An 11,955-nucleotide genomic window follows, 5' to 3' on the forward strand; every position below is an offset into this window, starting at 1 on the left:
GGGCCGGTATCCGGGGGCCCCCTTCTTAAAGGGGGCTCCCGGATTCCGATAAGCCCCCCGCCCGCAGACCCCGACAACCAACGGCCAGGGTTGTCGGGAAGAGGCCCTTGTCCTCATCAACATGGGGACAAGGTGCTTTGGGGTGGGGGGGCCGCGCGGCCCCCCCTTCCCCAAGGCACCCCCCCATGTTGAGGGCACGCGGCCTGGTACGGCTCAGGAGGGGGGGCGCGCTCGCTCGCCCCCCTTTCCTGGCCGGCCGGGTAGCGTGCTCGGACAAGGGTCTGGTGTGGACTTTGGGGGAACCCCCACGCCGATTTTTTTCGGCGTTGGGGTTCCCCTTTAAGCCCATTCCAGGCGGCGGAGCCCGCGATGTCTCCTTCGCGGGCCCCGCCTACCTGTACACGCGCTCGAAATGGGCGGACTTTCCGAGCGGGAACAGTCCGCTCATTTCGAAAGTACAGCGGACAGGCCCACACACGGGCGGACTGTTCGCTCAAACACAGTTTCAGCGGACAGTTTTTCGGAATTTCCGAAAGACTTTGTCCGTCCAACTGTCCGCTGAAACTGTCCGCTGAAAGCCCACACACGAGCGGACTGTCCGCCCAAACACTGTTCAGCGGACAAGGTTGGGCGAACAGTCCGCCCGTGTGTACGCGGCCTAAGACTCCACAACACCTTCCAGTGGGCCTCCTACAACTCATACCCAATGGAGAAAGGCCCTGGACCCACCTGCTATGGATTTCATTGTGGTGTTAACCAACTCCCAGGGCAACACAGTTATCCTTATGGTGGTTGACTGGTTTTCGAAAATGTCCCATTGTATTGTAAGAAGTTGCCCACTCCTAAGGAACTGGCTTCCATTTTTGCTTGGGAGATCTTTCACTTACATAGGCTATCCAAGGTTGTCTCGGACAGGGTAGTCAGTTTGTGTCCCGGTTCTGGTGAGCCTTTTTTGCACAGTTGGGAATTCAGCTTACTTTCTCCTCTGCATATCACCTGCAGTCTAATGGGGCCGCAGGACAAGCCAATCAGTCTATGGAGCAATTCCTATGTATATTTCTGACCATCATAACAAATCAGACCTCTTTCCGTGGATGGAGTTTTCTCACAATAGTGCCTTGAATTCTGATTCCCGATTGTCCCGGTCTATGGTGAGCTATGGTTTCCAACCTTCCATGTTGCCTGACTCATTTGTTCTGCAAAGTATTCCTGCGCTAGAGGAGCATCTCTGTGGTCTTCGTTCCACTTGGGCACAAGTCCAGGAGGCTTTGCGACATTGCTAATGATAGGTACAGACTCCATGCTGGCTGCATACAATGCCTGCGTCTTCCTACCAGGTTGGGGACAGGGTCTGGCTGTCATCTTGCAACCTCCGACTTTGTGTTCCCTTTCTGAAGTTCGCACCTAACCCAATTCTAATATGAGTATTTCGAATGTATTTTATGTCTCCTTATTAAAACCTTTGGACTGCCTTGAGGAACCATGAGTATGAGGTACAGACCATTGTTCACTCCCCTAGGTTCCGTGGGCATATACAGTACCTGGTGCATTGGAAAGAGTATGGTCCGGAGGAACGCTCTTGGGTCCCATCCTCAGACGTACATGCCCCTGTCCTCCTCCGTGATTTCCATAGACATTTTCCCCCTCAAGCCTGGTAGTCCTCCGGGGGGGGGGAGTCATTGAGGAGGGGGTACTGTTAGGGCTGGGCTCAGCTCTTCCTTCCCAAAGCTGGCTGCTCAGCTGTCGGCTAATTGCCAGCTCCTATCTCTCTACTGTGACTCATCTGTTGATGACATCCTGCTCGTCAGACCTGCCTACTTAGCCGTCCAGTCCAGATGATCACTGCCTTCGCCTTGGTCACATCTCTAGAGACACTCTCCTGTGTTCTACTATTCTCATTTCTGGCTCCCTGACATTTTGGCCTGTCTGACTATCCGCTTCGGTTACTTAACTCTGGCTATGTTTTGATGTTTGCCTTTTTTATTATTACTATACAAGTGTGATTTAACCATACTTCTGTCTCAGTCTGAAAGTGGTTTCTGACAGTGACATAGAAAATTCAAGCAACTTTAAAATAAAGTTACTTTGTACAGAGGGGACAGCAGAATATCGGGAGAGGAAGCATTGAACTGCTTCATACCCTAGTTTATGTGAGATGGCTATGTACAAGGATGCAGCATCCGCAGTCACTAGCAGATATGTGGGCTTCCACTCAACAGTATTTAAAATAATAATGACATGTTTTGTGTCCTTAAGGAAAGAAGGAGTGCCCATCACCAATGGTTGCAAATAATGATCAATATACTTGCCAACTCAAGATGTAATAAAGTCTATACCACTGATCTTGGGTCATCCTGGAGGGTTTACCAAAGTTTTGTGAATCTTTGGCGATGAATACATCGTGGCCAATCTAGGAGTCAAAGGTACCAAATGCTCCTTCTCCTGTTTGTTAAAATGCCGTATTAAATCCCTCCTCCACAATTATTTTAAGTTCTTTTTTTAATTTCATTGTGGGGTCCATAAAGGAGTATATGTCATTATTTGATAAGAGTCTCTCCATTTCTTGTGAATATGATTCCCTATCTATAATTACAATGGCCCCTACTTTATCCACTGGTCAAACAACTATATCTTTTCTATTACACAAACTATCTAATCCTATTGAGGTTGTATGGGTCATACTCTCAGATTTTGTAAGTTTTTCACAAAACCTGCAAGAAATTGATGTTAGGGGCACTGTTTCCAGGAGGGGTTAAAGAGAGAGGCGTTAGTCAGGCCAGAATGAACAAAATCTGATATATCCCTCTCTAATTGTCTAGTGGGATTGCTTATGAGATATCTTTTAATATTCAGCCTGCGAGTATATTTTTATATGCCTATGAAGGTCTGAAACTTGTTTAGATTACGAGGGGGTGCAAATTTAAGTCCTTTAGTAAGGGTTGTGACCTCTTCTTTAGATAATTCCTTGGTACTTAGATTAATTATACAACTATCACTTAGGTCCTCCTTATTTTTGGGGTGAAGGTGCCTCCCCCCCCTCTGTTCCCTATGGCTGCACAGGTCATTTTTTTATTTAACCTATGGTGGGACATGTTTTGTTTACCAATGGGTGTACAAGTAATTTCTATCTGACCTATGGCAACGCTTTTTTGTCTCTCAATTGGACTATTTAAAGAGCAGCACTAGGCATGTGTACGTATGTACCCCCTGATGATGTCATTTATGATTAAACGATCGGTGGGATAGCTACGTACACATGCTGCTGCACTTGCGCGATCGCTGCTTGAAACTCACAAAGAGTTTACATGTTTGATCTATTGATTGTGACATGATCATAGCTTGGGCTTTTATGTAAGCGTACTGCTTAATAAACCGGATGTTGAGACAGTATCACACTATGTGGAGTCCTTTTATTTCCTAAACATTCTCATATCGAGGCTTCCTACACTGCATCTTGCATTCTGAGTTGCTGTGAACCTCCCGGTGTATACCATCCACGGCTATAGGAGAGGAACGTCCGGACGTCTTTCTTAGTGGATCAGAGATCCAACTAAGCACTGTGTGACCTCTCTGAGTAAGAGGGGTCGCTGGCTTTCTGGCAAGCCTCCATTTTTATTATGGTGATGGGTGTCATGCCTTCAGGTGTATGATCGTAATTTCCAAACACTTTCTTCTTCCATAAGACTTTCTTTGATGGAATCCAGGTTTATATGAACTTTTTGTTTGCACAATTGCACTTTATTCTCATTTTATGTAATTTAGCATATGTGCCTTCAAACTTTATTACAGTTATTATTGTTTATATACTGTTGATTATCTGCACATTCGTACTTGCATTTTATGCACTGATTTTACATATATTATCTGTGGTTATAGCGCACAACTGCTTATTAACCTTAGTTCTTAGCACAGATATACCCTTTACATCTATCCATTAGAATACATGTGCTTTCACTGTTTAGACTTTTATACATTTACAGGAGTTAGGACTACAGGTAATACATTGCGCTGTGAAGAGACCTTGCAGCTTACACATGCGTTTGCAAATGTGTGCTAACTAAACCCTTGTTTTTAACGCAGACTGTTAGGTTAATTCGGTTGCTAAGCAGACTAGTTGGTGAATGGTGAGTTGAGCTGGGAATTTCTCGGGTTTTGTCTTTCATAGGTCTTAAGGAACCCCTGCTAAAACCAATTCATTGGGTGTGAGTGGGAAAAAAATCCACTTACATTGTTGGCCAGTGTAAAGTATGCTCCCATGTACAGCGGTGACCAGAATGCCACCTTTACAGACAACTATAAAGATCATTGATGTCCTGCAGCTATTACTGCCAAGTAGCGCTGACCCTTGGACTAACCGTGCACCATCAAATGGGAGGTTAAATAGCCACAATTCAAGGAAAATCATAAAAAATAGATATATAAATGAAGGCATGGCGCTACTTGCATATAATAAACATATCAACCCCCCAAAAAAATATATCATTGCGAATAATCAAAACAGCATAAACTCAGTCCATAAAATGTATCTTCCAAGTGTCTTCCAACCACCATGCCTCAAACAGAGGAATGTGCTCACATAATTTCACTTAAATTGCTCTCCACCACCGCGAGGGCAAAAGTTATAATGGCCACAATGGCCTCACTCGCTTTTGGTTTTTACTCCAGAGATGCCTCCTCTCAACACACTCCCACAGCTAGTAGGCTATAAAGGTCCCACATATATCAGTAGTTCTTCCACTCTATAGGTAGTAAGTGAATAGCAAAGAGATAAAATGGTGTAATATAGTGTAGTATTTTATTGTTGATAGTGGAAAAGACAAAGTCAAAAAAATTGCACTTTCATTTGGTGGTGCTTTCGGTAAGGACCAACACAGACAGCCTTAGTGTACTACAGAATTGGCGTTCAGCCAACCCGGTGTGCGTTCCACTGGCCGGAAATGACACAGACACCCAAAACCGGATGTGCCGGCAATGGTGGTGACTGCTCAGCCTCAAAGCATTTTGAAATTAGTGCCAAGGAGCTTCCTGATGATGCACTAATTGCAAAATGCATCCACACCTCCAATACTTGTACGGGAAAATCTTGCCAATGGGGTCACAGACAAAAATGAAAACCCAAATAACTTTTAACCCTTTTTAAAAAATAACAGTCAAGCATGGTGGTGGGAGTGTCATGGTCTGGGGCTGTATTGTTGGAGCTTGTTCCGCCACCACGCCTCCAAAAAGTTGGTGGTGATACTGCCACAGATCTATGCTAGACCCTCTATGGCCTCTTCTGCAGAGTTGTCCTCTGAACCAGCAGTGCTCTGTAAGCATTCAAGGGGCTATGCAAGCAGTCAGGCTAAAAGATTGCAGGTGGTGCTTCAGTTGGACTGTCTAGGGGACAGGAGCCACACTTCAGCAGAGCTTCTGTCAGCTCTGCAGGGGCAGGCTCAGAGGTCGTTGACGCCATGGCAGGTTGAGCCAGGAATGTGACAATGGCACCAACCTTCTCTCCGCCATCCAACAGGGACACTTGACCCATATTCCATGTTTGGCACACGTCCTTAATTTGGTAGTGCAGTGTTTTTTGACCAGGTACCCAGGCTTACAAGATCTTCAGAGGCAGGCCAGAAAAGTCTGTGATAATCTCTGCTGGTCATGCAATGCCGGTGCTCGACTGCCTAACAGTCAATGTGAATGTAACCTGCCCGCCAACCGCCTCATTTGTGACATGGCCACCAGGTGGAACTCAGCATTGGCTGTTCTGCAGCAGCTGCACACACACAACAGAAGGTTATCAATGAGTACCTGTGTGAGTATGGCACCAGGACAGGATCGGGGGAGCTTGGCTTCTTTTCGCCACGCCAGTGGCGACTGATAAAAGAAGCATGTACTGTTCTGTCACCATTTGAGGAAGCCACAGGGATGGTAAGCAGCAACAGTGCATGCATTAGTGACATTGTCCCTCTAGTCTTCCTGCTGGAGCACACTCTTCGTGGAATTATGGACAGGGCAATTGAGGCAGAACAGCAGGAGGAAGAGGAGGACTTCCTTTCCTCTCAAGGCCCCCTTTATGCAGATAGCAGTCCTGTGGGGCCACCAACCACACATGAAAAAGAGGAGGAGGAGGATGATTGTGTTAGCATGGATGTAGAGGATAACAGGCAGCAGTCTTCAAGGGATGGTTTTCAGTCCCCAAAAAACCCAAGGAGTTGTACGTGGCTAGGAGAAGGTAGTTCCTGACAACGTCATCCTCCGTGATCCAGAAGACTCAGAATCGAATGCCTCTGCAAACTTACGCTGCATGGCCTCCCTGATTCTACAAAGCTTGCATAAGGACCCTAGGATTCGTAGTATCAAGGAGAGGGATCATTGCTGGCTGGCAACCCTTCTTGATCCACGTTACAAGGGTAAAGTTGCAGAACTCATCCTGCCTTCGCAGAGGGAGCAGAGGATGAAAAATCTTCAGGAGGCCTTGAAGAAAAGATTGTGTAATGCCTTTCCAGACCCTTGCAGAGTGGTGGAGAAGGTGGCCGGTTGACCGATGCCTTTAAACAATTTTTCAGCCCTCAGTGCCAAGGGCCATATATATTATATGAATGAATGTCTCTCACGCTACCTGATGGATCAATAGTGAATATTAAATGTGAAAAATCGTAACAATCAATAAGTAAAACTGCCTGCAAAATCTAAAGTGTTCACAACAAACATAGTATCAAATAGAGAAAAAAAGGGGGGTGATCTTGCTCAGTAATAAATGATCACAACATTTGGCTGTTGTACAGGGGGCCAGGTGATGTCATAGTCTGGAAAAAACAATTGCCAATATCTTAAAAATAAAAGCTGCACAAATGTAAATTTTTACAGCACAAACGTAGCACTAGAGAAACACAATTACGTTTTTATAAAAAAGAAAAGTTCCCAGCCAAAAGGCTAGAAGCAGATGTGAAAAAAAGTGTGATGGTGTAGTGACCTTGGTGCCAATCACTCAAAGTGAAGCCAATACACAGTGAGATTATGAGACCCCTGGACTGCCACTCAATTTTTTAAAGGTATACTTTATTTTGCATAGTAATGGGGTACATTCTACCCTGTACTGCGATGCAATGCATAAATACACTACATAACAATACAGTTCCAAGCATACAAATAAATACATTCACCCTCCGGTATGATGCCTAAAGTGTTGCGCAGAGTAAGAATACCCCGAAACATCACGTCATGCATGATGCCACTTGCCTTGAAAGAATTTACTGGAAAACATGTTACTGTACACAAAACTTTGGATCAAAACATGCAACGTTTCAAACTGAATACAATTTTAACAAGTAATGGGTGTTCCATTCAAGTTCAACATTCCACAGAAAAACCTAAAATCGGTTCTCTCCAGCATTGCGCTTCAACCATCGTATAAGTAATTTTCTCATTTTTTACATAAAAAAATTACACAAAAGAAGTAGAGTAGAAACCTCACAACCCCCCCTCCCATCTTCCCCACCCCCAAAACTCATCCGCTTTCGTCACCCCCATCCTCCTCCTATCCACTAGAAGAACTGCATACAGCTTAGCCAGACACAGTCTACCTCAGACGCCGTATGTCTCCCTGTCACCTCCCAGCTTCTCACATCCCAGAGCACCTCCCTCAGAATGACCATAAACGTCCACACCTTCCTTTGTCCAGCCACATTCCCCTCCACCAATTAAAAAAACCAACACACAAAATCCACATCTTTAACCCCAAGGGTCACGTCCACAAAAGGGGCCAGCTTCCTCCTCACTCCACGAACAAAAAAGCGCATGTTCCACCATCTCCAACCCTCCACATCCTACTCTTGGGCATACCTCCACTCTGGATAAGTTCCTGGCCCTCAGAAAGGTCCTAGTCAGTAAACACCTCTGGAAGGCCATCCAGACAATTTCCTTTTGCCTGTTCATGACACCACCAATAGCAAACTTCTTCCAACATACCTCAGCCTGGGACCAAGCCCCCTGATATTGGCTACCATATCATCTATATCTAACCAACTCTTCAGTCCAGCCTTCCCAACCGCTTCCTCCCTCAACTCCCTTAGACCATGTCCTTTGTGGAACTGCTCAAGCCGGGAGTAAAACGAAGGGGGTACCAGGGCCATCGGTCTCAGCAAGTCTTTTCCACACCAACCCCACTTCACTAAGGACCAGCTGGCCAGATACTGAATCAGGCATGCTACCATCCCGAACCAGTGAAGGTTTTATAATGGCCCAACCAATAATGCATGTCAAGGTAGGTAAGAACATCCAGGAACCCAAACCCTCCCAGCTCCGACTTCTTTATGACCACCACCTGGGTGACTCTTTTCCTCCTCACTTCCCAAAACAACAAGAGGCTACGTGTCACTTTTTGAATCCACCTGACCCCAGGTGAGAAGATCGAGCTGAAGTACAATAACAATGCCAACACCACTGTTTTAGTGACCAGGGTTTTACCAGCCAACATCAGTCATCTAGATCTCCAGAAATCCAGATTTCTAGAATTTTTTCCATAACCTTCTCCGCATTGACCTGGTTCACCAGGTCCCTTTCAAAGTGCATTCCCAGTATCACAATAGGCTCTGCCACTTTCACTTTAACATTTTCCAACCTACATGTACCACTCATTACACACACCTGACTCTTATGGCAATTAAAATTCAGGCCAGATACACTACTAAAGAGGCTCAAGTGAAGCTAAGCTCTTCTCACATCTGCTCCAGACATGCAAATGAAAGTAACAACATCCATATAGCACGCTGACTTGACACATCCGCAATTACTACCTGGGATGAACACAGGGCTGGTGCAAGGATTTTTGACACCCTAAGCAAAACCTAATTTTGCCCCCCCCCCCATTGACTCCACTCCCTTTGCCCTTCCCTTGTATACCCCACCCTTTTAATAGAGTGCCCTTCAATACAACCTCACCAGTGTCCATCAAAGGCAGCCTCACCAGTGCCCATCAAATGCAGCTTCACCAGTGCCCATCAAATGCAGTCTCACCAGTGCCCATCAAATTCAGCCTCACCAGTGCCCATCAAATGCAGCCTACCAGCGCCCATCAATGAATGTTTGCTTGCTTCCATTTATTCGGGAGTTGGGACACAGACACAGTCCTCCGCTGCCACTTCGCCTCTGACACTATGTGCGAACGGATCGGCGGCTGCCTGCTGATGCTGAGACTTGGTTGCTTGCTGTAGAGAGGAGTGATTAGGTACACCAGTGGCCGGGCTCCCTAACCAGCAGTGCACCCTAAGACTTGAAATGAAGAAGGCGATATCACCGCTCCAGGAAAAGAAAACAGATAATAAACCTTTCTCTCACCTGGGCTATGAATAAGCACTGCTGCTAGTGCGAAACGTCAGCTATTTTGTCTGCTACAAATTCCATCTTTTGATTTTTGATGTGAATTTTTCTTAATAAAAGAAGGCTACTTTTCAAGAGTGCGGCTGTCCAGAATCTGTTCCTGTTTACAGCAGTGCACCCTAGGCAGCTGCCTAGTTTGTCTAGTGGTAGCACCAGCCCTGATACATGCCAATGCCACAAGACTTCAGGGTGCCTACCACTGCCATTATACACATGGTCATCCTCATCACATGCCAATGCTACATGACATTAGGGCACCTACCATAGCCAGCTATATCTAATGGTGATGCTACCAGACAGTGGGATACCTACCTCTACCATCCTTATCACATGGCAAAGCTATCAGACGCTTTCTCCTTTGGCTGGCTGCTGTTGGAGGGAGAAGACAGTAAAAAAACTCCCGCTAACAGCTGTTGCAGTTCCCGTTCACCAGCAACCCAAATGAAAGGAGTAACGGCGACGCCACTCCCATCATACAGTGGGATAGAGAGAGAGAAACTGACAAGCTCCCAGTGCCTCCTCCTCCACAGTACTGCACAGCGCCCTGAAAGGATTGACACTGGCTTCTCTACTGACAGGCGGGTAGAGAACAAGGCACTAACAAGGCCCAGCGTCCCCTCTTCCCGGTGGAGGGTAGGGAAGTCAGCGGCAATGGTTGCACCCTGGTTGGCAGTGCACCCCAGGCAGCTGCCTACTTCGCATAGTGGTAGCGCCGGCCCTGGATGAACATCCCCTTCAATATCTTGTCCCTCTGTACATGCTTCAACATAGGCTCAATGGCACAAATTAATAGAATAAGTGAGAGAGGACACCCCTGCCTAACCCCTGAACAGACCGGCAAGAAATCAGACAGGTTTACCAGGACCTGGCTCACCACTCCCGAATATAGACCTCTCAGAACCTTCAGAAGCAGACCTCACAGGCCCATTTTCCCAAGGACTGTAAACAAAAAGGCGTGCGACACCTTGTCATAGGCCTTTACCAAATCAATCCCTAGCAGGACCAGTGGTTTATTATTGATCTGAGCGTAGAAGGACAAAATCTGCAACAGGACCAGATTATCCATTATCCTGCGCCCCGGGACTGAACAAACTTGCCAGTCACCTACCAACTTCCCAACCACCAAGCTTAACCTACTTGCCAACAGCTTATAGTCTGTATTGAGCAGCGTAATCGGGCGTCAGTCTTTAATGTCTCTTCTCTCTATCTTTTTAAATATCAGAGTAATCGCACCCTCTTTCATGGCGCAAGACCATTCCAGAACTCATACAGAATCTCATTAACTCCATCAGATGTTCCTTGAATAGTATTATAATCAGCAAGACCCAAAAATTCTGACAAAAGGAGAAAATCATTGCAGGAAGAAATTGTCCTGCTATCAGAAAAGTAAGTATGGAAGGATTTGCTCCCCTGCACCTCCACCGGAGCATTCTTCAATCTCAAATATACAAGATCATTAAAGAACCTTGAGGTAACATCCACAACCTCCTCCCTAAGCAGCCCCGGTCGATCCACATTCTTCCCGATACAACTGAGGTCTCCAGCCACTGTCGTGGCCATCCTACCCGGAAGCCGCAACCTCAAGAAAATCTTTGCACTCACTTCTGTCCGCTGGAGCATAACAATTTATCAGTCAGACTCTTTCACCTGCATATTCTATCACCACAGACAGACATCTTCCTGGGATCAGTATTTCATGAGACACAACCTAGATGTTACTATTCTTGATCAGAATTCCCACCCCTCCATTCCTGAATGACCGCAAGGTGCCCATACAGCCTCTCCTTTTCTCCACTAAGATGGTTAAAGCATTCACAAAGAAAAAAGGACTCATACAAGCCATCATTACAATTTTTTAGCATCCACCTTCCAATCCAAACTCATCATTCTCTCTTCTCTGCCTCCTCCTAGGTGCCGGGGAGCTAGCGGCTCCTTCACCCAAAGCCCCAGAAAAACTCATTTGCAAGGAGAGCTCCTCCCCCTTGCTCTCTGTACCCATCCCCTCCCTCTGTGTACACTTCACCAAAGAGTGCAGGTTAAACTCCATGGGGAGGATTTCTCATTGGGCACATTCTATATTTTCTCCACCATATCCTTTTCGCTAGAAGACAGTACCCCAAAAGGTCCTATGGGGGAGGGCCAAAAAATAATGAAGTATAGCCTCCATATAATAACTATTCGTATAGAAAGTACCATCATCCAGTAATAATTCAAGGGGAAAGGAGGTAGATTGAAAATTGTGAAGGTAGGGGAGATGTGATAAAGAGCTCCCTATACCAATTCCAAATTCAATCATACCAAAAGCATGTTGGACTATACCGGTACTTAATTCGATACATAAAACTCAGAAAATATATAATAAAATAGTACAAATTTTAATACAAGGAAAGAATTTTTTCACAAACAAAAAACAATATATTGATACAGCGAAACATATTATATTTAAAAAGCTAGTGTATCCCAGATTTCTTGTGTACAGTTACTCATAATCGAGTTCCGTTCTAGGAGTACATTTTGGAGATTCCTCGACTAGTTTCGCGGAATTTTATCCGCTTCATCTGGAGGTAGTCTAAGAATTAAAATATACATTGGAGA

This window comes from Lithobates pipiens, unplaced genomic scaffold (genome assembly GCF_037356315.1).
Source record: "Lithobates pipiens isolate NorthernLeopardFrog02 unplaced genomic scaffold, aLitPip1_a1.2 Scaffold_27, whole genome shotgun sequence".
Classification (NCBI taxonomy): domain Eukaryota; kingdom Metazoa; phylum Chordata; class Amphibia; order Anura; family Ranidae; genus Lithobates; species Lithobates pipiens.